The sequence below is a fragment of the Ahaetulla prasina genome, chromosome 1 (assembly GCF_028640845.1).
Source record: "Ahaetulla prasina isolate Xishuangbanna chromosome 1, ASM2864084v1, whole genome shotgun sequence".
Lineage (NCBI taxonomy): Eukaryota > Metazoa > Chordata > Lepidosauria > Squamata > Colubridae > Ahaetulla > Ahaetulla prasina.
Window position 1 is genome coordinate 229,323,868 of NC_080539.1, and position 15,609 is coordinate 229,339,476.

A 15,609-nucleotide genomic window follows, 5' to 3' on the forward strand; every position below is an offset into this window, starting at 1 on the left:
GTAGTTGCCAATGCCAGTCTCAGCCCTGGATCATTTTATCTTTATTAGTATCGTGCAACTCAAGCTTTGTTTATTGTGGTGGAAAAAAACCACTGCAGAGCACCTGTAAAGGGTGGGGGGGATAAATAATATAAATATAGATTACATAAATAAAATAGTATAAATATATAGATAAATCATAAGGGATTTTTTGAATGCATGTATAATTGTATACAGTATAATGTGCCACAAACATCTGCATTTTTCCAATTCCCAACCTAGGTTTAACCTACAACCTTGTTTACTTGCAAGAATGAAAGTTTTGGTTTTGGCAGTGTACATTTGTGTCAGTGTTGACTCCTGGAGACTGAAGAATCAATCAATCAGAATAGAGCTCGAAGGGACCCTGGAGATCTTCTAGTGGCTGTCCAGTCTCTTAAAACCTCCAGTGGTGAAGCACCCACCATTTCTGAAGGAAGGTGGGTTAGAAGTTTCTCCTTTATTCCAGGTTGCTTCTCTCCTTGATTAGTTTCCATCCATTGTTTCTTGTCCTGCCTTCTGGTGCTTTGAAAAATCTTTATCACAGCCTGGACAGAACCCTGCAATTTTCCTTACGAGATTTGAACTGTAGCTACCTCCTTCCTAGAATTTGTCTCGATGAACCCTTTTTTCTCTCAGCACTTTTCATTTTTTTGTTTTTTTTTCTTTGTAGTAGGTTTTTATTTTTGTATTTTTAAAATTTTAATTAAAATTATTATAAACACACACACACACACACACACACAAATATGGCCATTGTATTTTTGGCGGGATCAGGTTGGGAATTAACTGTACAACCCCGTAACGAACCCATGGCAAGCATGCCAGAGGTGGCACACAGAGCCCTCTCTTTGGGAGTGCACGCTGTCGCCACCTGCCATTCCATCGTGTACATGCACGCCAGATAGCTGCTCTCTTCTGGGTTCTGGTACATGGGCTGGCGCACGTGCATGACGGAACACAAAAACAGCTGGCCGCTCACTGCATGCTCACTGGCCAGCTGCTCTCTTCCAAGTTCTAGTGCTCCGCTCCAGTTTCGACACATAGTGCCGAAAAGGTTAACCATCACTGATATAACCTGACTGCATAGGTTAGAATAAAAAAGATGAGAAATATTTTCCCTACTTAAATTTCAATATATAATGTTATTGTTAAGTTAGTTTTTTTGATTGCCTTTTTAAAGTTAAATATATATGCAGATGACAGGTATGTTCTATCACACTTTGCACAGATAATATTTAATGTTATTTTCTATGAAAAAATGGTAGACTGATATAATGAGTCTATTTGTGGGTGCAAATTCTTATAGAAAAGAACTATAGTTTGTCTTGCATTTTTGTTTTTTAACTCTGCAAATAACTAGCACTTAAGCCTTACAAATAAATTAGTGTTATAGGCTACAGAGGCTTCAGATAAGTACTTTTTCATGATAGAGGCAATACCACATGAAAAGTTCAAAATATAAATTTGACCTACATTGATTTTTTTTCATTTAAGAGATCTCTGCTTTATTTTATATTGGTTCAAGAAAGCCCTCGCAAAACTCCTTTTACCCCTTTCCTTTTGGAGAAAAATAAATGCAATTCAATATTTGGTCCTCTGATACTGTTGGAAAACAAAAATATTCCGAACACTTTTTTGCGCATACGGTTACTGCTACAGTATTTCCAAGGGATTGGAAAGAAAATCGAAAGAAAATTAAAATAAAAAATACATTACACTAAAAATGAAATACAGCTCCTACCTAGATCAACAACAGCTAATACGCTACACTGGTAGCCAGCCAAAAGTGTCATCCACTCTAAATAGCATCAGCAAGACAGGATTTACCAACTCTGTATCATCTAAATAAAAATAAATAAACCTGCAAGATCAACAACAGCCACTAAGACGAAGACACTACAGTAAATAAAATGTTTGCCTTGAGCAGTATTACTGTCAGCGTTCCAGAAAACCCCCTCCTGCAGAAAAGACTCCGAAGCGAACATCTTTCAAAGTTCTTTTACTGGCATAGGTAAACTGGCACAACTGGATAAAATCCGAATCTGGGGATCCGGGTTTTTCCTCAGTAAGACAAACTCCAAAATCCCCACCCCCCCTTGATCCCTCTGCCGATCACATACGCCAATCGCCAACCGTCCCATCTCGAGACATCACTCCAGCCACTCCTCCAGATGTAGGCTCGGCCTGGCCTTGACCGGCAAGAAGAATGTTATGTCTAATGCAGTGGTGGGATTCAGCCAGTTCGCACCACTTCGGGAGAACCGGTTGTTAACTTTCTGAGCAGTTTGGTGAACTGGTTGCTGGAAGAAATCATTAGGGCAGAGAACCGGTTGTTAAATTATTTGAATCCCACCACTGGTCTAATGGCCCCTTCTACCAACTCCCCCTCCCTATTTTCCCACACATTGGAAAGTGGCAGCGTGGAAACCTCCGGCCTAGTATGGCTTCCAAAGCTGACAGTACAGCTGTTTGTCATTAACATGACTGCTTTCTGCTTCCAAATACTCTAAAAGAAGGAAAATCTTGGAATAAAAAAAAAAACTTTGAAAACAATAAATCAGCTTGCAGTATTGTTAAATATAATTAAAAGTTAGGCAGAGGATGGATTGCATGCCAATATACAAATGTCTACTGTACTCGTTAATCAAAAACTGAGGGAAAATTAAAGGCAAATGTAAGTCACTGCTGTATGGGGGGAGGAACAGCTTTTCTTGTTAGGCACACACAAGTTTTGCAAGTTTTGTTGGTCCTGCACACAACAGCAATGAGGTAAAACATCCATCCGTTGTGAAGTCCCTGGATTGTCGTGCAATTACCTGGACCTTGGAAATTGATCATTAGAAGCACAGGTGGCTTCTGAGGTACCAAAGGTTGGTCACATCATGCTCACATGCTCACGGGACCATAATGGGGTCATAATTTCAGGATCCAGTTGGAAGTCTACTTTTGGGGTGCCCTCGCTAATCTGAATGGACATTAAGCATCCAGTTGTAAGTCACAGACTAACTTATATATTGGTGAACCAAAAAGGCAATTTGGAAGAGTCGGAGTCAGTTTAACATAACGTTAAATACAATGTCCATTCTGTAATTGATTGCTTCAAGCACTTTTAAACATCAGAAGCTGATAAGAATTAGCACAGAGTTTAAATTAAATGTTTGCAAACTCTCTTTGAACTCGTTCCTTCACTCAGAGGAGAGAGAATATTAAAACATTTTGATTCTTGTCTTTTTTAAAAAATTGCTTTTCTACTGAAGGGCCCGTAGGCAACTATAGTTTTGCTTTGCTTTCTGAAACAAAACTCCTGTGAATAGAGGTTAAGGACCTTGTATAGATATGAGGCAAAATTAAGTTTGTTTGCAAAAGATCAGTTTTTGCTTTCCATGGATGCCCTTGACCTGATATATCAGTGATGCACTTTTTACACAATTACCACCACACAACTCTTGATGTTGAATGAGGGCATTTGGTTCTCATGTAGTTTCTTATTCTCCTCATTACAGGTACTTTTCCTCTTGCCAGTGTCTGAAGTGAAATTGGTGATGATGTAAGATTAAGATAGTGTTTCTTCCCTTAAAATTGAAATCCCCATAAGCTCACCGGGGCATCCATATTATTGGTTCTTTACAAAAGCAGCAGAAACCTGTTCTGTTAACCATGAATAATGTTCTTGAATTCCCATTTCTCCTGAGAATAAACCAAAAGAGAAACACAAAAAAGAGGGGAGCAAATTATCGAGTTCTGCCTACTCAAGATAGTGTAAGGCAAACAGGTAGGTATGAGGGGAAAAAGAAGAAAATTCAAATATGAGAGCTGGAATTCAGAATCGATCTGTAAGTAAGGATTACGCTTCTTTGTGAACGTTTTGTGTAAAACAGGAAAAAAAAGAACTTATGCTTTATGGCTTTGATGATTAGACAGGATAGTTTCTAGAAAGAAAAAAGTTTGTTGTAACCATGCAGTTAGAGATAAATTTATAATTGTACTTACAACTGTTGTAAAGAAGATTTGTTGTAAAAAAAGCCGCTTCTTTGTATTTCTTTCCTTTCTTTTCTATTTCATTTCGTTTTTCACTTTTTTGCATTTTTAGCTTTTTCTTTTCTTTTTTCTTTTTACCTAATATCAGTTTGTATTACATAGATAGTCCTTGATTTGTGACCACAATTGAACCTAACATTTCTGTTGCTAAGCAAGACAGTTGTTAAGTGAATTTTGCCCCATTTTACAACCTTTCTTGGCACAATTGTTAAGTGAATCACTGCAGTTAAGTTAGTAACATGGTTGTTACAATTGGCACAATTGTTAAGTGAATCTGGCTTTCCCATTGACTTTGCTTGTCAGAAAGTTGCAAAAGAGAATCACATGACCCCAGGACACTGCAACTGTCAGAAATAGGAACCAATTGCCAAGCATCTGAATTTTGATCCATGAGGATCCTGCAACGGTTGTAAGTGTGAAAAATGGTCATAAGTCCCTTTTTTCATTGCCGCCTTAATGAAAACAATCCATTGTAAGTCAAGGACTATCTGTAGTTTTTATGTTCCTTTTTTTTAAAAAAAAACTTTAATAAAATTATATATAAAAATGAAAATAGACATTGGATGCATTAGTTAAAATGAATGACAATAGTTAGGACCAGGGGTGAAAGCTACCAGTTCGGTAGTGATAAAAACTACCGGTTCGACTGAACCAGTAACTTTTTAAACACGCAGCACATGTTTGGTGCGCACTGTGTGTGCACACGCATGTGTTTGGTGCTTACTGCACATGTGCATGCAGCGTGCATTTGGTGTGCACTGCACATGCGCAAGTAGCATATGTTTGCTGAGCACTGTGCATGCGCACGCAGCATACATTTAGTGAGCACTGTGCATGCGCACACAGTATGTTTGGTGTGCACTGTGCATGCACATGCAGCTCACATTTGGTGCACATGTGCGTGCAAAGAGCACACCGTGTGCACAGCACGCATGCATAACCAGCAAACCAGTAGCAAACCGGTTCAGATTTCACCACTGGTTAGGACCAAAAAATAATGGCTGACACTTGCATCCCTTATACTTTGAAGATGTAAAGGTTGTAGAGACTCCAGTCAACCTTCTGAAAAAAACTTATTTCTGTGTCAGCAGAAATAGAAAAACTTGGTGTTCCAGTGAGGCCATAAAAATACCATAAATCTTTCCACTGGAAAGCAATGAGAAGAAGTGTGTGGTTTTCTGAATAAGGGTTACACAAAAAGGCACTTCTGGGAAAAACAATTATGTGCACAAAGACTTTGTGGAACAAGAGTGAATATCTTGTGTTCCAAAACCTTGTGAAATGTATGTGAAACCAGGATTTGGCATCAATTAATATTGTAGCAAAATCCCCTAAATTCATACAGTGCAGCATTGTTTCAAATTTGGATGAATCCCCTTCCAATGTCTTTTTTTAAATTATTTTTTAAAATCTATTCATGTTTCAGAAACAAACTATTTCCTCTTATCAAGTCTACAGTATACTTTCTATAGTAATGGATCAATAAGTTATTTTTGTACAAATGAGAGAGCGTGGCAACACAGATGCTGCCGCCCAGGTGGCACTATTACGAGCAGTAGCGTTCCACCTGAGGGGGGAAAGCAAGTGAAATGTATTTTATATGAACATGTCAGTAATAAGCTTTTAATTTAATTAGTGAATCTAAGACATCCTGCTGTGAAGTAACATAATCTCTCAGGAAAGCAGCTTTGGGAGTTGTGGTGGAATCGCATATGGAGACGAGAGGAGACACTCAGCCTTAAATCCTCAACTCAGAAGACCATTTGGTGTGGCCGCTGTTTTTCCGCCAAATCTACTTTTGTGTTGTTGGAGGCATATCAGTCAGAACAAACAATGACGCAATATATAAAGATACATTATATGCACACATCATCACCATTATCATCATTTTAGCTACTGTCTATCCACTGCAGGATGAAGGCCTCTTTCGCATATTTCCTACCAATAGGGTCCTGATCTTTCTTTTGCCAATTGGGCCCATAATACTTGCTGATGTCGTCGATCCATCTTGTTTTAGGTCTCTTTCGTGGATGCTTTTCATCAAGTGGCATCCATTCTATGACTGCCTTGGTCCACTTGCCATCAGTTCTTCTTTCCATGGGACCAGCTCATTTCCATTTCAATCCTTTTACTCTCTTGACAGTATTGTATACTTTTGTTTGTTCTGCTGTGATCCACCAGCAGCCTGCAGAGCTGGCAACGGAGTCAGACAGCGATGAGGCTGAGGAAGAACATAGGCCAATCCTGGAGGCTGGGGAAGGCCCGGATGAGGGTTCTTAATCGGAGGCAGAGGTGGGGCCAGGGCCATCGGGGAGTGATGTGTGGACTCCAGAGTCTCCAGAGGCTGAGAGTATTGAGGCAAAGGAACAGAAGGAGCCTGTTCCTTGTATGCATGAGAAGAGCTGCCAGAAGGCAAGAGCAGCTAAAGCAAAGAGGACAACTCAGGAGTAGGGCCAAGAGATGATTGGCCCTTCCCATAAGGCTTAAAAGACCAGCAACAGCATTTGGGCTCTTTGTCAGAAAACAACATTGATAGCTTTGTCTTGCTCCATTTGTGTCTTATCGGCGTCTTCTGAACTTTTGCCAAGAAAGGCCTTTGGCAGTTTGCTTAATTAAACCAAGGTTGATAAGACTAAGGAATTCTGTCGGGAAGAATTTGCTTTGATTTAGTTTGGACTATGCTGAGAATGAGTTAATTCTCAGCTATTCTAATAAAGTTTGTTTGTTTTTAAACTGACTGAGTTCCCTACTACCTACTTGGGCCTGGGTCACAACATGTTCTCTAATCCATGTGCAGGTCTCTCTACCTTGTCTTGTATGCCAAGCATGTATCTTTCCATGGCTCTTTGCGCCACTCATAGCTTTTGTATCGATTGTGAGGTTAGTGTCCATGTTTCATCGGCATATGTTAGAGCAAGTAGCACACACTGATCGAACACCTTTCTCTTTAGGCATAGGGGGAGGTTGATCTTGAAAATTATGCTTAGCTTGCTGAATGCCTGCCAACCGCATTTAACATGCCATTCAATTTTCTTTATTATATCATCTTCCATTGAGATCTGTTGGCCAAGGTATATGTACATCTAGTTCTTCTCCAGATATAATTTTTTTTATTTCTTTAGTGAATTTATGAAACATAACCTGGCTCTTTTTCAGGTTTATTTTTAAGCCAAATGGTTTTCCTGCTTTGTGCAACTCTTGTACGTGTCTTTGTAGCTCTTATGGGTCTTGTGAGAAGAGAACAACATCATCTGCAAATCTTAAGTGATTTAAATGGGCGCCATTGGTTTTTATTCCATCTTTTGCCCAGTCTAATTTGCAAAATACTTCTTCAAGGCAGACTGAGAAAAGGATAGGTGATATTGTATCGCCTTGTTGATTTCAACTTTAAGATCATTAAACCAAATTGTCTCCATTGTTTGCTCATATATTGACTGTAGTAAGTTTGTATAAGCAGTGTCTATGCCTTTGTTGAGCAATATAAACACATATGCATCTGTAATTTGGCAAGAATATACCAAAAAGCGCCTTGGGATGCCTTCTTACACCTTGAAATCTCTGTGTAGGATTTACAGTCACTCATCCAATATAAATGCAAACAAATAATGAAGCAATATATAAAGATATATTATATACACACATATGCACCTGTAATTTGATGAGAATATACCAAAAACATAAAATATAAATCAGAACAATGAAGCAATATATGAAATATAATCCTTCATAACTTTTTTTTGGCATTCTTTCCTGAAAATTTCCAAATGTTAAGAATTAACTTGAACTAGTGATAGCTTATTGGACACAGTGGCTAAGACGCTTAGCTTGTTGATAGAAAGGTCGGTAGTTCAGCAGTTTGACTCCGTAGTGCCACTAACGGGGTGAGCTCCCATTACTTGTCCCAGCTTCTGCCAACCTAGCAGTTCGAAAAAATGCATGTAAAAATGCATGTAAAAAAATGCAAGTAGAAAAATAGGGACCACCTATGGTGGGAAGGTAACAGCATTCCGTGCGCCTTTGGTGTTTAGTCATGCTGGCCACATGACCATGGAGATGTCTTTGGACAGCGCTGGCTCTTCGGGTTTGAAACAGAGATGAGCCCCCTAGAGTTGGGAACGACTAGCACATATGTGCGAGGAGAACCTTTATCTTTATCTAGTGATAGCTTGATATCCATTGATATCATACGAATTGTTTGTTCATTACTGAAGTGCAACCAGCTTTTCCAGCGGGGCTGTAAACTGATTTCCCACAGAATGCTTGGAACCCTTGTGCAGAAGGGATACAAGGGACATCTCTTGCCCTTTGAAAATATGGGATGTGTTTATTCCACAGGCTACTAAACAGCCTGCCAAAGCCCAAAAGAACAGTTGTGGTCTGTGGTACTCCAGATGGCCTTCAAAGTGAGGACACAATGGCTGACATCCCGATGATTAGTTTTTGGAAGACAGAGAATAACGGAGGAGATGCAGGGGATATAGACTACCCTACATCGACAAAAGGGTATATACCTTGAGGATAAACAAGGTAATACGGAATAGCTTGCTTGATCATTAAACATAAAGCGGAATTCATGTTTTTCAACTCCTTCATTCTCAATGCCTCTGGATGCTTTCTTAAGCCTTGAAATCTCTCTCTGTGGGATTTATAGTCACTCATCAGACGTAAATGCAAACAGGCTGAAGAGAGAGTGAGCGTCAGGGAGTATCTGTGTGGGGTTTGAAAGTATTTGCACAAGAATAAAAAGTATCAGCTGCCTGACAGATGAAAAAATTGCAGTCAAAACTTGGGGGAGTCAAATTACTGCCAATTAATCTTGTCAAGAGGCAGGCTGTTCTCTCTCCCTTGAACAATCTTGTACAATCCATACAGTCTCAGGATCCAAAGTTCAATTGTGGGATGAATTCTAAATGGAAATTATGGGGGGGAAAAGAATGACACTAATGTGATATCCCGACCATCAAAGCATGCATGTAATGTGTGTGTGCATTTCTCTCTCTCTCTCTCTCTTTGTGTTTATGTTAAACTAGGGAATAGGGTGGGTTTTTACAAAAGGAAATCTGAATTTCTTCTCAGGTGCAGAGAATGTTCTCAGAAAAGGTAAGCTCACCTTGAGCAACAAGAGGCTAAGGCCTTTTCCTTCAAAATTTAGCCATATGGAGGAAGTGTAAATGAAAACAACTTTGTGTTTAATGGGAGCATCCACCTGCTCTGACTTTGATTGTCTATTATGTAATCTACAGTATCTGACTAAGTAAATTGTCCTGTGAGGAAGTGATTATCTCTCCTTTGTCTTGCATTCCTGTCACAAGCAGTGTGCCTCAAATAGTTTTCCTCTGATTTCAACTAGCTATAAAAAGATGGGAATTGATTTGCCATCTAATCCAGCTGTGTTTGGAACTTCTCTGACTAGTTCCTTATCAAAAAGAAAAGATCAAAGAGCATCATTCCAGAGAGACTTCTAGGATGTGTAATGGGTTTAATCAAAATCAATCCTGGTGGTTCAAGCAAGCAAGCTAGCTAGCTCTGCTGCTGTAAAGGAAGAACTGTTGCAGAATTTACTGAGGATCTGTACACAATGCACAGCCAGCATTGGTTGGTTGGTTGAAGTATTGTGTGTTTATTTCCATGAGATTAAATTATATAGAGTCAAGGCCATTGGTTGAAGTTGTTGGTTGAAGTATTGTGTGTTTATTTCCATGAGATTAAATTATATAGAGTTAAGGCCAGACATAAGAGTGTTCATATCATTTGCAGCTCACAAGAGATATAATTTTTTATTTGAGCAAATCACTGATTTAGCTGTGATTTGCACAGGATAAAAATGTTCTTCTGTTAAAAGTTTTTCCTTAATAAGAATCTTTCTTTTTACAATCTATTTTTAGTTTTGATCACATTGTTAAAGGTAATGGTAAAGGTTCCCCTTGCACATACATGCTAGTCGTTCCTGACTCTAGGGGATGGTGCTCATCTCCATTTCAAAGTTGAAGAGCCAGCGCTGTCCAAAGAGGTCTCCGTGGCTAGCATGACTAAACACCAAAGGCGCACAGAACACTGTTACCTTCCCACCAAAGGTGGCCCCTATTTTTCTACTTGCATTTTTTACGTGCTTTCGAACTGCTAGGTTAGCAGAAGCTGGGACAAGTAACGAGAGCTCACCCTGTTACGCGGCACTAGGGATTCGAACTGCTGAACTGCCAACCTTTCGATCAACAAGCTCAGTGTCTTACCCACTAAGCCCTGATCACATTGTTATCCTGGGACAAAAAGAGAACATTCTCATTTCAATAGCTCTGAGCATTTGGGAAGGCAGAGTGATTGAGAATGACATCTTACCATTTATTTGATTTTGTCCAGTTCAGCTGGGATCTCTGTGGAAGAATACCCTAATATGAGACACCTTCTTCTGAATAACACAAACACAATGTCGTAGTTGTTTGCCTTATCCATATAAAAGTGTAAGCAAGGTTATCTGCAGTAGCAAATATATAAGCCTTAGGTTTTAAATATATTCAGCCTGCTTGTGTGAGGGTGTTTGGTTGCCCATGAATTGAAATACTTTCAAATGATTAAGGACCATTTACTTTGCTTTCTTGTTACTAGAGTATTGATTTACAGACCCCTCACATCCTGGACATAAATTGTTTCAACTCCTGCCCTCAAAATGAGGCTATAGAGCACTGCACACAACTAGACACCCGGATAATTTTTTTCCCAAACGCCATCACTCTGCTAAACAAATAATTCCCTCAACACTGTCAAACTTCACATTAGGTTGCATTACTATTGCTATTGGTCTTATCCTTCCTATCACCCATCTCCTCCCACTTATGACTGTATGACTATAACATTGCTGTAGCCTTACGATTTATATTGATTGTTTCCTAGTATGATTTGATTGCTTATTGTACCCTATGACTATCATTAAGTGTTGTACCTTATGATTCTTAACGAATGTATCTTTTCTTTTTATGTACAGTGAAAGCATATGCACCAAAGACAAATTCCTTGTGTGTCCAATCATACTTGGCCAATGAAGAATTCTAATTCTGATTCTAATTATTTGTACAGTACAGTATTTATTGACTCTGCTTTTCTTATATAAGGTTTATGACATACTTTTATAAGTAAGAAAGTTACAGCCTAGCAGACAAACACAAAGATTGACCACTAGGATGTTGAAAATTTCATAAAGAGAAAAACCACAGGAGGGAGCCAAATACCAGACAATTGTATTTCTTGTTCAGAACAAAACAACCAATTTGCATCTCTCCAATCAGCACCTTCTAGCATGTTTTGGAACAGAGATCTTGTGTATATAATTAACCTTGCAGTGGAGTCTCTACCATCTAATCACAAAGATTTCAACAAAGATACATACAAAGTCAAGGTGAATATCACAGGCCTCCTAAGATTTTGATTTTCCTTAAGCTGCAACGGTCCTAACATTTCCAGAATCACTGTTGTTTCCTAGTGGTTATGTGATATTTCTGCATTTCACCTATGATAGGTAATTAATATGATTTTTCCTTATATTTATAATAGGGGACCATTACAAGTAGTAGATCTTTTTCTGCTTATATGTAGCTCCCCATCATATTAAATCTAAAACATTGGACTTCTTAGGGAACATGCTTAGGATTGTTCTGTTTGTAAGCACTAATGTGATGACTCAGGGTGTGACACAAAGGCAACACAGCCAGAGAACCGATATGAGTCCCTTTATTATCACCAACTGTGCTCCCAATGTCCCTTTCAACTCTCTGGCCTGGAGAGAGCTCTTCCATCAACCTGTAATAGTCTTTGGCTGGCAATACTTCAGTCCCAAACCTTGTAAACAGAAAGCTTCTAACAAAAAATCCAAAGACAAGACAAGGTAATTAATCCGGCAGGGCAAGCAAAATAAGGAATTTCTCAAGTTAAGTACCACGGCAATAAATCAAACCAGTTGGGACGCTGCCAGGATTCAAAGAAACACCAGATAAACTCAGTGTTTGTTCCTGACAAACAACCCTCCCATTTGCCTTTCCTTTTAAACTCCATCAGCACCTGTGCCTTGTAAAGAGGATCAGGTCCCTTTCATCCCTCGTAAGCCACACAACCCATGTTGCTCTCTTCTCCGTTCTTCCCTGCGCTGCCTAGGAGGGGGTGGGCTTTGGTCTTCATCTGAACCCCCTGTCCCTTATTCTACCTTTCCCCTGCTCTGCCCAGCCTGACTTTGCTCTTCTGCAGTTTCTTTCACAGCCAATGGATCCACTCTCACTCTCTGTCAGCAGTTCCTCTTCCCCTTCAGATTCAGACTCCAGCAGAGGCATGACAATTAAGCTCTGTGAGATATTTAAGTAATGACACTTAAAAAGTTTCCACATCCTTGCATCAAACAAGTTTAGAAGGTCTGTATGTCTTGTGGATTGTTTCCTGGCTACACTGAATGTAGAGGACATCATTTTGTGATTAGCTAAAACTGGGTGATCAGAAGATGAATAAGCTGCAGTTCAATGTTAACTGTACAAAAGGTCATAGAAATCCTATAAGCTTAGCTTAGAGAAAAATACATATATGCAGTTCTCTTATTATCCACAGGTGGATATTTTAATATTAAAATGAGCACTGTCCCTGCAGGTGACTGAATCCAGTGACAAGGATGGTCTCAAGGTACAATCCTGTACATTCTGATCTATGAGTAAGCCTCACTGAATTCAGTGGGATTTATCTTTGAGTAGACATTTAAGAACTGCATCATTAAATGTTTGAGTAGGAACAGGTTTATAATGGCAAGAATCACTATTTTTGACTTTTAGAAAACAGAAAATAGGAAAAATTTGCAGAGATGGGAGTCTGCTCCTAATGGCTAGTGTCAGCTGCCACTTTACCCTTGCTTATGCTTAGCTGCTATGCAGTGACAGACTGCCATGAACTGTGGGGAGGAGGAATGAAGGGGGGAATGCTTGGGAAACTGAAAGTAAGTGCTGTACTTCTTTGAGATGATGCCTCAAGGTCACTCAGCTGGAAGAAGAGAGCCACATACCAAATGGGGCTTGGACTGAATGTTATGAAAACATCTTGCTTGGATCTGATTGGTTACAATGGGTTGGGCGATAAGAGACAGTTAAGGGAGGGAAAAGTAGAAGTTAGGGATTTTGGCATGTGATTTCAGTTCTGGCTATGCAATACATTTGATAAAACTATACCTTTCTCAGCAAATGGAGCCAAGGATCATTTCTATTTAAAATTTTAAGTTGTGGCAGATCCAACAGCTAATGAGGCCATATGGTTTCCTAATATATCTTGGTAATTCTCACAGTATGAACTAGAGCCGTAATGGCGAACCTAAGACACACATGCTGGAAGTGGCATGCAGAGCCATCTCTCTGGGCACACCAGCTGTTGCCCGTTGTTCTTTTGGCTTCTGGCATGGACATGCGCGGCGGGAAGCTGAGTTTCTGGTTCCCAGTGGTGCATGTGCGAAGACCAGCTTGTCTTTCCACGTGCACGCATGCCAGAGACTGGAAGACCAGGTGACTAGCATTCATGGGCATGCCAGAAACTGGAAGCTTAGCTTCCTGGTGCACATATGCGTGCCGGGGAGCTTCTCTCCCAGTTTTCGGCACTCCTGTGTGTGCGCGCCAGGGAGCTGGTCTTCCGGTTTGTGGCGCTGCCCCCTGAATGCGCTCCTGCACTCAGTTCTGAAAAGGTTAGCCAACACTGAATTAGAGCCCTGCAAGGATCTGGTGGTGGCTTAGAACAATGAAGCGACACCAGGTAACAATATAACAATTGGTGGCTAGCATATCTGGCCATTTCCCTTATTGTCCCAAAGGTGTTTTTTTCCCCAGAGGCAACCGGACTTTCTTGTTTTCTTCTTTGAAAATGTTTTGCTGCTCATTCAAGAAGCTTCTTCAGTTCTTCAGAAGAGTTTTTCGATGAGATGCGAAAAATTTTGAAAGAAAAAAACCCAGGAAAGTCCAGTTGCCTTTTGGAAAAAAGCATCTTTGGGACAACCATGCCCTGGATGATTGAGAATCTCCATAGACCTTTTCCTCATTGCTCTTCTACATAGGAAATGAAATAATACTGGGCCACCAACACTACTTAGGCTTATACATGTATATGATTTTATGGTGAATGGTGCTCCCAATTACTGTAAATACTCATCTCAGAGACATGTGATACTTCAGTGGTTGGTAAAAATATCCGGAATAAAATGCCTCTGGAGATTCTCAATCATCCAGGGCATGGCTGTGAAGCTTCCAGAACTATCCTGTCAGAGCTGAAGAAGCTTCTTGGATGAGAAGTGAAAAGTCTTCAAGGGAAAAAAAAGTCCAGTTGCCTCTTGAAAAAGCACCTTTGGGGCAGATTGAATCAAATGCATCTCTTTCAGCAATTTTCTAAAGATCTGTGGCCGGCATCCCATTTTATTTAAAGTTCAAAATGAATAGCTTTTGGTTCTCTCTCCTTTTAGGTAACTTAGTACGTAATATAATCTAAGCTGTGATTTTAACTGGTAGCAAACAGCCCAATATGGACAAAATTTTGTTTGTTGCTCTTTTCCAGTTTTGAAAAACATCGCTAACTAAGATAGGAAAGTGCCTGTGTGATGCAAATAAAGATTCACACAGATTGACTGAAAAAGGATGAGAAAAGTATCTTGTCCTTTTTGAAGTAATTTTCTCTGATGATAATGCAAGTTTGGCTAATAGAAGGAGTAAAACCTTCACACTGAATTAAATTAACCTTCACAAACAGCTGAACAGTCTGCTGTTCCCCTTGTTTAGAGGGTGTGAACTCCTACAACTTCTCTAAACTTAGACATGTTTCAGGCAGACACCACTGGTGACTGGTTTCCAATAAGGGCATCTGAGAATTGTTCAAAAAGGATGGATTTCACACTGAACGATGTTACATCCTCTGTTCAGGCAGATTTGTATAGAAAGGAGCCATTCCAATTCTCCCTGGAAGGAACTTCAATTTTTTTTTTGACATGGGCAGCTTGATAAGGGGGCAGGCGGGCGGCGGGGTGGGGGGAGAAGGCTAGCCCTAGAAGCAGTTGTTAGTGTTGTCAGTGCTATAGCCATAAATAAAGTAGTCTGTTGCTCATCCAGCTAAATGAGAACTGCTGAACAAGGGAGCATCTGGGACCAATTTCAAAATAGGTGGAATCAGTAAATATTAGATAGCAAGTCCTTATGGTTCAGTTGTTTGGTTGAAGGTTCTCCTTTTCTGCATAGATAGTGTTCCAGAGAGTCGGCACCTCTTCATGCAAGGATGTGTCTAAAGCAGGGGTGAAATCTTAAAATTTTCTCTACCAGATCTGTGGCCGTGGCTTAATACGTGGGCATGGCATGGCAGGTGACTGGGTGGGCATGGCTAATAATAATAAATAATAAAAATAATAAAGTACACAAAACAATAAGAGGTACCAAAAACCAACTTTCACACTTTACACACACACAACCCAACACAAGTGACTCATACACAATGTAAAAACAGCTGTACCTCACCCAAAATGGCCCCTGCAACAAGCAGGAACCTCACACAGCCACAAAAGGC